The 9,552-nt window shown below is 41.6% G+C and overlaps 1 long non-coding RNA gene across 2 annotated transcripts in view; it reads right to left on the bottom strand.

Annotated features, from left to right (window-relative positions):
• Positions 1–212: 212 nt before the first annotated feature.
• LOC102473934 (uncharacterized) overlaps positions 213–9,552 on the bottom strand; it is a 68,809-nt gene continuing 59,469 nt past the window's right edge. For both annotated transcript variants that reach the window (XR_003549380.1, XR_003549382.1), the window contains exons 2-3: positions 5,450–5,518; positions 213–308 (exon numbers count right to left, since the gene is read on the bottom strand). This is a non-coding gene — a long non-coding RNA (uncharacterized LOC102473934). The remainder of the gene's footprint in view (positions 309–5,449; positions 5,519–9,552) is intronic.

Genomic DNA, 9,552 nt, shown 5'->3' with positions numbered 1-9,552 from the left:
TTATCTTTAAAAGCAATTTATAATACTCCTTTCTATTGAAGGCAGGGATATTTGTAATTTTTTTCCCCCAGAGGATGTGCTTCACCATCTTTATGTTGAGAAACTTACCTTTCACTATACACATGGCAGACATTTGTAACTGGAGAGACTATCCTCTATGTAAATATTGCCGGGTAAATTAATCAAACTTCTACTGAGCACTTACTAAATGTCAGGTGCTTGGTGAGATGCCTCAAAGATGGAGAACAGATGGTTCCCTCCCTCAGGGAATTTTTATCTGGAGATGTTGAATGGAGAATCATTTAGGTCTAACCAGGAAAACAGAAACACCTCTAAGCATTTTAAATAAGGAAATTTAATGCCAAAAATAAAAAAAATAAAAAAAAGAGAGAGGAAGAAATGGTTACTCAGATGATGAAACTGTTGAGAAGCCAACAAGGGATGATGAGGTAATCCAGGAGATGATGTGGACCTGCTACTAGGATAATTTTTAGAGCCATAGAAAAAGTAATACTGCCCATGGTAAGTGAGACGAAAATGCCAGAATTTACATGGGAGATGGTGGAAATAGGATTGAAAGTCTCAGAGTAGGGGCCAGCAGGTGGTGTGGTGGTTAAGGGTGCTGAACTACCACATGGCTGATCATGGTTTGAGTCCTGGACCTGGTGACTTGCTTTCCCACTCTTCCCATCCCTCTGTCCCTCTCTGGGCAAATTAAAATGAATGAATAAAGTTAAATAAAATAATTCTTAAAAAAGTCCTCAGAGTAGGGCCAAAAAACCTACCAGGTGATTATATATTATGAAAAACTTGGAGGATATGTTACTGAGTAAGGAAATAAATAATGTGCCGGGGAAAGGGACACTAGCATCAGTTAGAAGTGTGGTGGCAGCTGAGACCAGCCGTTAGCGTAATGGTTATGTCGTTGGACTCCCATGTGACTGTGGTTCGAGTCCTGGACCCGGTGGTTTAAACTCACACCAGGTGCGTGTGTGTGCGTGCCCAAGATCCTGAGAGGAGAATGGAGGAGAAGGGATTGTGGCGTGGCCATCCCCCCCAGGGAGTGATTTCTCGCTTTTTGTCACTCTGTCTCTCTCTGTCTTTCTGGCAAGCGCATGTGCCCTGTGGCAAAAACCTCTAAAAAAAAAAAAAAAAAAAAAAGAAGTATAGTGGTGGCTCTTTGGCAATCCAGAGCTAAATGTAGGAGACACTATAATGGAACTGGATTTATGACAGCAATGTTGAAGATGACACTCTGGGATAATAGAGGCCAGATGGTGACATTCATCTATTAGGTCGACACTTTTTGGTAGTAAGCAGAAATTTTAGAGAAGCAACCTGGAAGGCCTTTTCTGCAGGGAGTTTCGAAGACGGTTATGGAAAATGGCATTGCCGGAGGGCAAAAGAGTTGATCAACCAATGAGAGTGCTTCTCATTCTGTCCAATCAAAAGAAAGGCCGAAAGCAATCACTCCCAATGAAAAGGCACAATCTCTTGCCCATTTTTACCAAATCTTTTGCCAGTTTAAGAATTTGAAACCCAGCAAAAAGCCTGTTCTTCAGGATGAAAGACTGCAATGACATGGAAAGTGCTCACGTTAATCATTCCTCCAGGCTTTCCCCAGAGGGGCTTGTGGTCATTTACTTGAGTGACTATACACTGGGAAGGGTGAATACCCAAACATTTCAAGAACTTGGATACAGAATCCTAATTGATATTGATACCTAAAGGCCCAAAGTATTATCAAGACTCCCTCATCAGAGTCAGGGACAGGGGGCCAAATAATAGATGAAGTCCTGGTTATAGGTCCACCTCACAATGACCCCCTGAGATTGTGGACCTGCAGCATCATCTGGTCCCCAGTTCTCCAGTGTATTCTGGTGTTGACATTAGATGTAATTGGTTTAACGCATTTATTTGATCCTTGGCCTCCACAGGGTAGGAGTAATCTTAGTTGCAAAAGCAAGTGAAAGGCTTTGAAACTGCTCCCCCCTTCCTATCCCTGGCAAACATAGTCAATCAAAGATGAGGTCTCATCCCAACAGTTAGCTATTCTAAAAATCTAAAGGATGTAGAGTTGGTGGTTTCTGTCATATTTTCTTTCAGTCTGGATAAATGCACAATTCTGGCCCCTGAAAAATCTGACCCCTGAAAAATCAGATGGATTTTGGAAAATGACAATGGACTACTGCAACATCAGGCACTTAGTAGCTCCCATTGCAGCTGCCGCACCAGATGTGATATCTTTGCTAGAGTAGATTAACAATTAAATTAAGCAGATTAATCTGCTTCCTGGGAAAGCCAACCTGTGACAAAACACTTTTCTTCCATTATTAGTCAAGCATCAGACACTTACAGAACAAGTCCGTGAAGACAGATAGGAAAGAAACCTTGTAAAACAAATGGAAACCAATGAGTACGATTCTAGAAATGGCGCTTCAGAAATATCAATGCATTCTCTCTCCATTCTACCACCTATGATCCCAATCAAATGCCGAGTGGCATGTTTTGTACCTACCATGCGACCCAATTCATCTTACCAAGATAACTGCCCCAGAGGTGAGTACCTGACCCAAGGGTAAATTATCCATTGTTTGGCTGGTAGAAAATGATTCAGGTGGTTTGGTGCAGAAACTCAGTGAGCCAGCTCAATCACATTTTCCACCAGGAGTTTGGAAAGGGGAGACAGAAATGGAACTGGTTTGCTACTGTGCCAGGGGATGAAAGAGTAATAGAGATGGTTTGGGAGTGGCTGATCAGCCAGAGACAGCTTAGTAAGAGAGAAGAATGTAGCAGATGCATTGAAAGAAGTTGAGTCAAGGAAAGGGAGAGCTGAGGCTGATAAGGAGAGGAGTCTTGATTCTTTAACACTTCCCGTTTCTGATTCCTGTGGGACCTACCTGTGTTTTGGTTCTTACCTTTGGGTTCTATGACATGTCTCTGAGGACATTGCTCAGCTGAGCTAGATTGAGTGGATCTACAACCAAAGGAGCCTGTCTATAATATAAACTCATGAGCATTGCTTCCTATTTGATTTTAAGTGTCCTTTTTCTTGTATTATTAGATACTCTGTATTGTACTTAAAATCTTCGCTTACACCATGATCTTTTGATCGATATTCTGTACATTTTAGGGAAGGTTAATGATAATAGTAATAACAACAAGCAACATTATTAAAGTAATAGCTCACACTAACTCAACTTGTGCTATGTGCCAGACACTGGACTACATGCTTGCCATGCATTACTTTTAATAATAAATCTCCATTGAGAGTTATTTTTGTTATCATTATTATTTATTTACACTTATCTCATCCTGCTTACCCTGAGAATACAACCATAAGAAGTGAACTTACAATACAACTAAGGGGGAACGTGCACTCGCTGGAAAGACAGAGAGACAGAGAGACAGAAAACGAGAAATCACCCCCCAGGGGGCATGGACACACCACAATGTCTTCTCCTCTATTTTCCTCTCAGGATCTTAGGCACACATGCACATGTGCCTGGCATGAATTTAAGCCACCTGGTCCAGGACTCGAACCATGGTTGACTACATGGGAGTCCAGCGACATAGCCATTACGCTAACTGCTGGTCCCATCTTTCTTACCTTTTTTTCTTCTCTCTCTCTTTCTTTTCTAATTGCAAAAGGCACATGTGCTGGCCATAGGATGGGGAGTTGTTGGCAGGGGAGGGGTGGAGGGAGAAAGCATCCCTCAATAGGACATGGCCATGCCACATCCTTTTTTCTCCATTTCTCTTTCCCGTCAGGATTTTGGGCTCACATGCACATGCTCCTGGTATGTTTTTCAACTTGATGGGACCAGGATTTGAACCTTGATTAGCTGTGTGAGATCCAGTTTCCAATGTACAGTGCTTAACAGCTATCCTATGGACTGGCCCAGAGTATTTTTTTTTCCTTCTCAACAAAAATGTTGCATTCGAACTACAGAAAATTTGAAAAACACAGGAAAGCACAAGAATAATGTCATCATTTGGTTGACTTTGTAGTCTAGTGGTTTAGGGAACTGGATTTCACATGGCCAAGTGCAGTTTGAATCCTAGTCTTGGCAGCCTAAAAACATACTGGACATGTGTGCATGTGGGTCCCAAATCTCAGCAGGATAGAGAAATGGAAAGAAGGGATTGTGACGTGACCACACTCCCATTGGAGGCTGCTTTCTTCTTCTCTCTCTCTGCAAGCACCAATATGTACATACATACATACATTCTATTCTCACTACTCTAGGTGACCATTGCTAATATTCAGTGCGCATGTGCATGCACACATACATTCTCTCTTGTCATTTTTTTCCCCACTACATAGTCCAGCCACATGAACTATTGTCATTCCAATAAACATGCTTCTAGAACATGTGTGTGTATATGTGTGACAGAGCCAACAGAGAGAGAGTGAGAGGGAAAGTGAGAAAGCACCCCTGGGAAGATGACCATATTGTAATCTCTTCTCCTCCACTCTCCTCTTGGGATTTTGGGCACACACATGTGAGCATGTATGCACATGTGCACATGCACACACACACACACAAACACACACACACACCATATTTTTCAAACTACCAGGACGGGAACTCTGACCGCATAGTTGGCTATGAGGGATCCAGCCACCTTAACCACCATGTCACTGGCTAGCCCTCTAGGACATGATTTTTAAAGAGCCATGCAATATCTTTCCGTATAATTAGTGTCAGGGAAGAGTCAAAGCAGTGTAACAAAGGACTATATAAGAGTGTATCCTGGAGAACTGTGAACTCTTGCCTCTTGAAAGTTCCAGGTATATTTCAGCCTGGATCAGGAGGAATGGCTGAATGACCTCTGGAGGGCACTATGTTTCCAAAATTCTCCTGAAAACAAGAAATTCTTATATTTCCTGTATATCCTCTTTCCTTCTGCTTTCCTCATCGTATGCTCTTTGGAAAATTTTTGTTATCAGACACCCTGAAGCTCCTGATCATTGGTGTCTTGGAGTTAGGCTGCACAGGGTCTGGAATCTGGGGGCAGCTGTGGGTGGCCTGTTCTTTTTGGATCTGTCTTTGAGTTCTTGGTGGAGTCCCCCATACCTGTTAATTTCCCGTCACAACACCAGGAGCTACCAGCAGATGGCGCTGTAAGCAAGAGCGTCTGCCTAGGTGAGATTTACACAAGCCCTTGAAGGCTTTAAATATTTATCCACAAAATTCAATAAAGCTGTTCATCAAATCTAATGCTTGGAATTTGGGCAGCCCATGAAAATATTATAATATTTTGCCCGAGGTTCCAGAATCCTTTTCTGTATGGTGTGTTTATGTATTCAGACTCCTGATAATTTGTTTATCATCAACAAAAAGCAATTCATGTTACATATTGGAGGTCTACATGAGACCAGGCTGGAAAATCTTCCTAATTTTTTCTTTTTTTCTAGATATTTCAGAGATCACAAGCTCCTTACCTGAATGAGAAGTCTTCAAGATTAGGCACTAGGCTTGATCTTTCTTGTACCTTTAGTACCTATCAAGAGCTAGCAGAAAGGGAACACTCCATTAACATGAATTCAGGGAGGGGATAGATGGATAAGGGATTATAAATTTTTTTTTTGTAGGGGTCTGTGTATGTGTGTGTATAAGACGTGGGTATTTCCCTCCTAATGAGTATGAAATGGTAACATTGTAATAATGACTAGGTAGGTGGATGGAAGAAAGGGGTCTTCACTGGGATTCAGTGGACAGGATCAAAGAAAGCTGAACATGCAGGAAACTATTCAGCGTAAATAATTGTCCTGTCCAAAATGGCTTTAATTTCTCTTTTAAGAAGCCCTATGTGGTTTCTTTCTAGCTGGTGATATTACATAAGCCATGTAACGTCTCTAAACTTCAGTTTTCCTCATCTGTAAAATGGAGTTAGAAATATTCACCAGATCAATTCATAGAATTGTTGTGGGTTTCACAAAATTAATATATGTTAAAGCACTTTTTACAAATTATAAAGCATTATACAATACGGCAACCTTGTTTGGTCCATGGGGATGTTTTGCCCCTGAGTCTGGCTTCACTGACCATGGTGCTGTAACCAGCCAAGCCTGAGTCACAGGTAGAACTTCAGTCTGCATCTACCTGAATCTTCAACATCTCAGTCACTATCTTCTCTTTCTCCCTAGTTGCTCAAGCTCCAAACCAAAGCCCTCATTGATTTCTCCCTTCTTTCACCCCCAAAGTTCATTCCCTGAGCTGTCATATCTCTTTTACATTCAAAACTTAGCTCATCTCTTTCTCTTTTCTTTGTCTTTCCTACTAGTACCCTAGGTCAACTGTGGTCCTTGCCAGAATGAGCCACTGAGGCTAGCTGATCTCAGGGCTTCCATTCTTAACCCCTCTATGACACTCTTCCACCAGCAAGCGGAGTGTGACCTTTCAAAGATGTGCATGTATTAAGCCACATCCCTGCTTGAACCCCCATTGTCTTACTACTTCTACTGGAGTAAGAGCTATCCCTCCTGTTGACTTATGAGCCCGTGCATGCTCTGGTCTCCCTAACACTTTCTTGCATAGCACTAACTCCTTGCTCACCACAGTGCAAACTACTTTCCTGCCTCAGGGATTTTTCCTTTGCTCTCTCAGAATGCTCTTGGATCTTATACATCTTCAAATCACAGTTCAGATGTCACCTTTTGGAGAGGCTTCTGCTGGCCTTCCCATGTAGATTTTTTTAAAAAAATTATTTTATTTATTATTATTATTACTATTATTATTTCACATGCACGCACACACGCCCTGCATGAGTTTAAGCCACTGGGTCCAGGACTCAAACCGCAGTCGACTACGTGGGAGTCCAGCGACATAGCCATTACGCTAACTGCTGGTCCCATCGCTCACATTGTTTCTGATGAGAAGTCTGTTGTTAGCCTGATGGGATACCCTTTGTAGGTAACTTGCTGTTTCTCTCTTGCCAATCTTAGTATCTTGTCTTTCTCTGTGATTTTGGTCAATCTGGCTATAATGTGTCTTGGAGAAGATCTTCTTGGGTTGATTCTATTTGGGGTCCTTTGTATTTTTTGGGACTGGATTTTTGAGTGCCTCTCTAGGTTTGGAAAGTTTTCTTGTAGGATTTCATGGAATAGATTATCAATGCCCTTATGAGTCTCTTCACTTCCTGGGATACCAATTATCTGGATGTTTGGATGTTGATGGTATCTAGTATATTATTCTCATTTGGCGGTGGGCAATTTTCTCAGTCTTCGTGGTGGATTTTTCTAGGCCAGCAATTTTCCCTTCTACATCTGAGATTCTATTTTCTGTATGATCTAGTCTGCTTTTAATACTTTCAAGGGAGATTTTGACTTCCTGTATTAAAGCCTTTATCTCTCACTGGTTCCTTTGATTCTTTTTTAAAGTGTGTAATTCCTCTTTTAGATCTTGCAAGAATTTCCTCATCTCCTGAAACTCCTCATCTCCTTTCTCCTTTCTCTTTTGCAGTTCATTGTCTTTCTTCTCTTCCATCTCTGTTAGCTTCGCCATTCCAAATATTCTAAATTCTTTATACATTTCCATGATTTCCATTGAACTGTCTGTGGATGAAGAGGAGTTATTCTTTTTCCTTGGAGAAAAAATATTTTCTTGCTTTCCCATATTTCTTGTGGCCTGCGATGATTTCTAGTCATCTGATGGATGGTGTGTTTCTTCTTAAATTTGAAGTTCAATCTGAGCATTCAGGAGTGTGCAGAAAGAGATGATCTCGAATCTCTTTGCTGTTCTGTTTGATCCCTTTGTGCGGCAGATTGAGTAGATATTGAGGAATATGTTAACCCTAATAGTATTTGGATGTTTGGCTGTAGTTTCCTTAGATCCGTCTAGAAACACAGTGAATAGAGATTGAGGAGCAGAGAGATGAGATAAAAGAAAAAGAGAAGGAAACAGAGAGAGAAAAAAAAGCAACAACAACAACAAAAACAAAGAAACAGAAAAAAGAAGGAAAAAAATTAAAAACAACTAAAAAATTATTATTATTGTTTTAAAAAGCAAAAAATAGAAAAGCACGCAGCACACAAGCATGTAAGCAAGTCACCAGGTCTGGGACTCAAACCGTGATCAGCCATAAGGGAGTCTAGCACCTTAACTACCACGCCACCTGCTGGCCCCCATGCTTAACATTATTAATCACTAGGGAAATGCAAATTAACAGTACAGGTCCTATGTGATGCAACTACACACTGACTAGGATGGCAAAAAGCCCTAACAACCTACCAATATGAGGATGTAGAGTAAGTAGACCTCTCATACATCGCTGGTGGGAATACAAAATTGTACAGTCACTTCGAAAAACTCTTTGGCAGCTTCTAATAAAATTAAAAATATATATCATACAATCTATTGATAGTAGCCCCAGTCTTTTTCTTTTTTTTTTTTTTTCTTTAAGAGGTTTTTGCCTTAGGGTGTGTGAATTTACTGGGGAGAGAGAGAAAGAGACAAAGACAGTGGAAGGGAAGGTGGGAAATCACCCACCGGGGGGGATGGCCATGCCACAATCCCTTCTCCTCCAGGAATCTTGGGCATGCATGTACACTTACCTGGTGTTAGTTTGAAGCCACCAGGTCCAGACTTGAATGGAGGTCGGCTATGTGGGAGTCCAGCAACATCACCACTACACCATCTGTTGGTCCCTCAACTGTATTTTTTCTTTCTTTCCTTTTTTTTTAAACAATACCATCATTTTTCTGAAAGGATCCCATTTTTTTTTTTTTTTGGAGAGGTTTTCTCTATAGGGCGTGTGCGCTCGCCAGACAGACAGAGAGAGACATAGAGACAGAAAGCGAGAAATCACCCTCCAGGGGGGATGGTCACGCCGCAATCCCTTCTCCTCCATTCTCCTCTCAGGACCTTGGGCACGCACACACACGCGCCCGGCGTGAATTTTAAGCCACCAGGTCTGGGACGCGAACCGCGGTCGACTACGTGGGAGTCCAGTGACATAGCCATTACGCTAACTGCTGGTTCCCGATCCCATTTGTTTTTATATGTTTGTTAGTTTATTAGGATGCTGTTGCTACAAAAGCAGGTGCTTTATTTTGCTGTTATTGTTATGTTCCTTGAATCTAGAACAGTGTCTAGTGTATAGGTAGAATTTACTCAGTGTTTGTTGATAAACAGAATGGGTAGTTCTAACCCAGGGTTTCTCATGGGGTTGGTGAGGCTCAGTCATCTGAAGGCTTGACTGGGGTTGGAGGCTGTGCTTTCAAGATGGCACTTAAATGGCCATTGGCAGGAGGCCCCAATTCGTTGTCACATGGGCCTCTCCATAGAGTTTCTAAGATTTTGAGGCTAACTTCACCAGGACAGGAAATTAAAGAGAGATAACAAGGGGAAGTGTGATGTTTTTTATGACCTTGCCACACATTGTTACATTTGTCATATTCTGTCTGTTAGATGAGTCACTCAGCCCAACTCCCACTCAAGAGGAGGGCAATTACATGGTACCTTTTTCTATTTTTAAATTTTTTAGAAGGAAGCCTATTGAAGTAGACATATTTGAAAACCACCACACCCAGTTTATCAGACATTA

The sequence above is a fragment of the Tupaia chinensis genome, unplaced genomic scaffold, assembly GCF_000334495.1.
Source record: "Tupaia chinensis unplaced genomic scaffold, TupChi_1.0 Scaffold000235_1, whole genome shotgun sequence".
Classification (NCBI taxonomy): Eukaryota; Metazoa; Chordata; class Mammalia; order Scandentia; family Tupaiidae; genus Tupaia; species Tupaia belangeri.
Note: the sequence above shows the minus strand (reverse complement) of the source record. Positions and strands in the feature narration are given on the sequence as shown.